We start from the raw sequence: 6,148 nt of genomic DNA, 5'->3' as shown, positions 1-6,148 counted from the left end.
ATAGATAGACACAGACAGACAGATACATAGATAGATAGATAGATAGACGATAGACAGACAGACGATAGATAGATAGATGATACAGACAGACGATATATAGATAGATAGAGAGACAGACAGACAGATATTACTGAATGCCACTGATCTCTGTGTCAGAATGACCCGCTAAACACCACTGATGGGTAATCCATGAGAAGCTTTCAAAAGATTATGACATGAGCGATATTATGCAGCTGCTGCCATGTGAAGAGCAGCTGAGGACTGTGGCGTCACGTCCGGTGTGCAAGCATCGTCTGTGCACAGATCACCATTCATTGCGCTCTTCATGTAAACACTGATGCTCGCTCGGCGTCCGTCATTTAGCAACAAGCGAAAGCGGAACGCTAGCGTTCACGTTTACGAGAAGCGTGCGTTCGCGTTATTATTACACCAAGGGACCACAGCGAAGCCGCCGCTTTATTGAAGCATGTAGCGAGGACGCGTCTGTGACGTCACGTGCTGGTAAATCCGTCGCGTTTCGTCGCGCGCCGATCGGATTGCGATCTGTTCGCTAATAAAGCGGGACGCGGTCGTGGAATGAGGCCATCGCGCGACATCTCACCGCGCAGCAGCTGATGTTTGATGGACGCTCAGCGCAGTGAAGGATGAAAAACCGCGAATATCAACAAATAGATCCGCAGGCGCTCGCGACGCCTCCGCCGCGACCTCTGCCCGAGCACATGCCCAAACGAGTCCGGAGAAAATGGGAGATGTTTCCCGGGAAGAACCGCTTCTGCTGTGACGGACGCATGATCGTGGCGCGTCAGAGCGGCGTGCTGCCGCTCACACTGGGACTCATCCTGCTCACCAGCGGACTCTTCTTCATATTCGAGTAAGTCCGCGGCCACACTGTAGCATTTTTACAGTCTTTTACCGTTAAATTCACGGTCATTTTTTACAGTGTAGATAGCACATGCATGTGTTAAAGATCTCTTGATCTGGAAAGCATCTGCTGTGTACAAATGTCTGTAACCATGATAGCACACCTACATGGAGGCATCTATTTGATGTCTGCATCTACATCTGGAAGATGTATCTTTTAGAGTGTTTGCTCATCTGCAATACATCTATAGGACGCCTCCTTTTAGATGTCAAATAGACGTCTATGAGATGTCTTTAAGATGTTTATGATTTAGAATGTTTGTAAAACTGACATCTGAAAGATGCTTTACACTCCTGCTTCAAAATGCCCTTGAATTGGGACGTGTTTGTTAATTAAAGCTAGATAGCACACGTGCGTCTGCAAGATGTCTGTTTTGCATGCATTCAAAATCATAAACATCTTAAATACATCTAATAGACGTCTATTTGACATCTGATAGGAAACGTCCAATAGACATACTGCAGATGAGCAAATACGTCTTGCAGATGTAAATGCAGACGTCAAATAGACGTCTCCTTGATGTACGTGACAAATTAAAAGTACAGTTCACTCACTTGTGATAATTTGTTCACCTTCATGTCGTTATAAAATTGCATGACTTTCGTGTGTGTAGGCTAATATAAAGATGTATCTGTCTGTCTGTCCAAACCAGTGCTGGGTAGATTACTTGTAGTCCGTTGTATGGATTACTTGTATTCTGTTACTGATTACAAAGTACATTACAAAAATTGTAAGTGTAATGTAATGCATTAGGCAATAAAATCAGACTACTTTTTGATTACTTTTAAATTACTTTTGACTTTAAATTTTAAAAGGTGAAAAAGATATAATGAATAATTTATTGCTATTTTGTGAAATGTGAATAATGTTATCATGTGAAGACGAGCGTTTTATGTAATCTAATCTATTTACAAATACTGACTACTGATGTTTAAAGTCTGATTATATGTAATCCAGGTTACATGTAATCAGTTACGCAGCACTGCTTGCCAACGTTCTTCAAGAAATCTTATTTTGTGTTCACAGAAGAAAGAAAAGGAAATAGAAATGAAAGTATTTTCATTTTTAAGTCGAGCATAAACGACATAATGAAGATAATATTGAACTGCAACTGCAAGATAAACAGTGCCCCCCCCCCCCAGTATAGCTCATTTCTATGGTATATGTACCCTATATGCAGTACCTTAATTGTTCAATTTATAATAATAGTAACTAAATATTCAGTAGGCATGATTAATGAACTATTATATATTCACTGGAGCAAAACGTGTAACAATCGCCTCCCTGTTCTGATTCGTACAGTAATAGAGATTGTAGTATGAATCTGCATGTCTCTCTCAGGACATTATTTGTATTGAGGCCACTTTTAGGGACTTAATTAACAATGTATGGTTACTTAAATGTGGTTAATCAAACACCTTAATTTTAAAGCTTTCCCTGTGGATGCAGCACATTAAGTAGAAGCCGAGTTGGATTCTAATGTTCAAATCTTTATATTATTATGTTTATTTCCAATGCTCTGCGACACTTTAGACATCAGTTCGCTCGTTCTCTTTATAGGGCGTTTGTTTAGCGTTAGAATAACAATATCGTGCATATTCATTACCGTGATATATTGCATTACCGAATACCGGCACAAGTCTAGACGTGGGATTGGGAATCCGCAGAGCTGCAGGGAATGGAACAGTTTAATGGAGAAGCGCAGTATTTTAAAGCCTCCTCGTTCCACAATCAGTGTTTTCCTAATTGAGGCGTTGTGTGGTTCCAGCTGCCCGTTCCTGGTGAAGCACCTCACCAGCTGCATCCCGGCCATCGGAGGGGTCCTGTTTGTGTTTGTGATCATCTCTCTCCTCCAGACCAGCTTCACGGATCCGGGGATTCTGCCCCGGGCCACACCAGAGGAGGCCGCAGACATCGAGAAGCAGATCGGTGAGGGAGCACACATCTCATCTGGATTACTAGTGCACTGCTTACTGCATAGTGCACTCTGTATACTGCATACAGTTATCATCCACAGAAATACATTGGATTGCTTTGCATTTTTAATCTAGGTTTGGCTAAATGTCTTTTGACAGTTGATTATATGATGAGCTAAGAATGAGATGTCTGATGTTGCTTCTGCTTCATTCGTCACTCTGGATTTGTAAGGTCAAGTCTAGGGCATTGCATTATGGGATAGAGGGCTCAGTGCAGTGTGCTCTGTTGCTGCTACATTTTGGCAAATGTATTAGGTCCTCCATATTCATGCATACAGATATAGGAAGAGAATCATGTTATTCCAAATTTTCAACTTTAAAACCAAGATTAAAAAAAAAAAGTAAATAGACTACACTGTAAAAAAAAAAAATTGATGTTTCAATTGTATGGTAAATGTAAGTAAATGTAACTTTCGTGTTCGTGCTGCCCTAAAATTGCATTTAGTCACCTCAGATATTCAAGTTGTTACTTAGTACAACTTAACATTTCAAGTTGACAAGTTTTAAGGCAGCACAAACACTGTTGAAACAACTTTAAAAAAAAAAAAAAATTTTTTTTTTTTTATACAGTGCATGAACAGAAATAACGTTGGCTGACAAATGAATGAAAATAAAAATGTAGTCATTTTTGAAATTTAATTATTGTTATTTATGTGATGCATGTTTTGCATTCCACTGCGCCTTTCTGTTGTTTTTCTTTGTAAACATGCACTAGATGGATGTCTTTGACTGTTGACTTTGTGTCGTTTGTAGTATATATCGCATGATAAGACCTTATAAAAATGTGCCGTTCATGTTAACAAAAAGTTCAACATTAAAAAAAAACACATCTGTAGATATGGAGCTTATAATATGACAAAACTATTTGAATTTGAGTTGTGTAAATTTGTATTATTGACAAGTGTCATTTAACAAAACTGAATTTTGTGTGGCATTTAACATAGTTCTGAATTGGATTTTTTTTAACTTGAATATTTAACATTTGAAATTTAACACAATTGAATTTATGGCAGTTTTTTTAATAGACGTGTATTTTCAAACAGCAGATTTTTTGTTCTGAAATGTTTGACTGCAGATATCCAGTTTTTAAAAATACAGCTTCAAGTTTTCAAGATGAAGAGGAAATTCGGAACATCAAATTCAATATTCAAAATTCAATACGCAGAAATTCAGTTCGTACAGAAAGTAGGTCTGCAGGTGCATTGGGTATCCACGGGGAAGAGTAGATCTCCGAAAAGTCGAACGAAGCATTTACGGTGACCGGAGCGGACATGTTCGGTTCACTAAACTAGTTTTGTGTGGCCACAACATATTAACTCGTGGAAACGTGGCCACGAGATCATTTTGTGGAGATAATCGTATGGAGATGATGACATCCTGGAATCGCCGCGTGGCTGCCGCTTTCTCTCGTAGTGGAAGTGTTTTGTGCGGTCTCGGGGCAGACATGGCCATAGTTAAAGATAGATCGATAACCTCTGACCTACTTTCTGTACGAACCGAATTTCTGCGTATTGAATTTTGAATATTGAATTTGATGTTCTGAATTTCTTCTTCATCTTGAAAACTTGAAGCTGTATTTTTAAAAACTGGATATCTGCAGTCTAACAATTCAGAACAAAAAATCGGCTGTTTGAAAATACATGTCTATAAAAAAAAACTGCCATAAATTCAATTGTTAAATTTCAAATGTTAAATAAAAAGTGAAAAAAAATCTAATTCAGAACTATGTTAAATGCCACATAAAATTCAGTTTTGTTAAATGACACTTGTCAGTAATTCAAATTCAAATAGTATTGTCATATTATAAGCTCCATATGTAGACTTTTTAAAATTCCATTGCATTGCAATGTGTATTGCATTTTATATGTAAACTGTGAACAGGTGAAAAAAAAAAACAGTAGTTTTTGAAATGGAATTATTATTAGTTATCTGACCTGTGTCTGTGTAAAGAATGGGGCAAAGAATCCGTTTGGATTAAGAATTTTGCACGAGTGCGAAAGATTTCCTAATGCTAACTTTGCATTGGGTTCAAGTTGGTCCCGTGGATGTGCTGCATTGACCATCTGGAAGCTGCTTGGTTTGAAAGACACTTCTGTGTGAACTTCATATATCACGTAACTATTAACAACAGACGGTCAACCTTTTGTCTGCAAAAGTTTGTCAAAGTTTCCGCATCTTAAGACATCAAAACCGGCAAAGTCTTTTACAAGTTTTCATCTTTTACAAAATTTTGTAAATTTGCAGTCACACTTACCTTTCTGTAATGAAATTCTGTAGGCAAAATATAGTCGTCTCAGCAGCAGTCCATACGATCTGGAATTTCCTGTGAGGAAAATCATTGACCGCATGGATTTCACATTGAGTTCTAGTTTGTTAAACTTTTAACACTCAAATGTGCCGTGTTGACCAGTTTTGGAAGTGATCTCTGAGTCAGCGGAGTTTCATGCATTACGGCACTAATATTAATGGAAAAATTGACCTTCTTTGTTTGTAAAATGGTGCAAAATTTTTGCTAATGTGACCATGATTTGGAAAGCAGATCTATAATAATCTTGTCTAACAAACCTGACATTGTGTGCTATGGATATTGTTGGCCCTTTTCCTCTGTTGTAAGTCCCTTTGGATAAAAGTGTCTGCTAAATGCATAAATATAAATAATAACCATGTTTGAGAGATGTGCCTGAGTCGGTTTGATTTGGGAATTTTTTTTTTTTTTAATTTTGGCTTCTAACAGAGAAAGCCCCATGCCAAGGCCCTGAATAAGCCTTTGAACTGCCCTGGACGTGCCGCCATCTCTTCTTCTCCATGACAAATAAGAGGACATTCTGTCCTAATTACAGAGGACGGCCCTGACGGGATGATTGTCATGAACACACTCTTCCCCAGGACTCAAAATGAGATCTTCACCTGCTCAATAGTAGCACATTCACGTCTGGTTGTTGCAGTGAGAGGTCTGTTTCTCTCTGAGCAAGGTCACATGATTGCGGTGCAGAGTCCATTATTTTAGATGTCCTCCAAACAGGAACATAATCTGCCAGTCAGAGAGCTGAAGCGGTCTGCAGTTATTAGTTTTAATAACAATAAGTTTTAAGGACATTGGGCAGAATGTGGAATAGTGTGTTTTTGTCAATAAAATAAAAAAAAGAAATTTGTTGTTTTTTTAAATCCGATTAATCGGAAAGAAAAAAGAAAAGAAAAGAAAGAAAGAAGAAAAAAAAAAAAAAATCGAACAACTAACCGATTATCAAAA

The 6,148-nt window shown here is 38.1% G+C and overlaps 1 pseudogene; it reads left to right on the top strand.

The window, feature by feature from the left end:
• Positions 1 to 218: 218 nt before the first annotated feature.
• The window catches only part of LOC107712589 (palmitoyltransferase ZDHHC18-like), a 22,001-nt pseudogene continuing 16,071 nt past the window's right edge, over positions 219 to 6,148 (top strand).

The sequence above is a fragment of the Sinocyclocheilus rhinocerous genome, unplaced genomic scaffold, assembly GCF_001515625.1.
Source record: "Sinocyclocheilus rhinocerous isolate Xijiao unplaced genomic scaffold, SAMN03320098_v1.1 scaffold628, whole genome shotgun sequence".
NCBI classification, from domain to species: Eukaryota; Metazoa; Chordata; class Actinopteri; order Cypriniformes; family Cyprinidae; genus Sinocyclocheilus; species Sinocyclocheilus rhinocerous.
The sequence above is the reverse complement of the archived record's forward strand: the minus strand, read 5'-3'. Positions and strand labels throughout refer to the sequence as shown.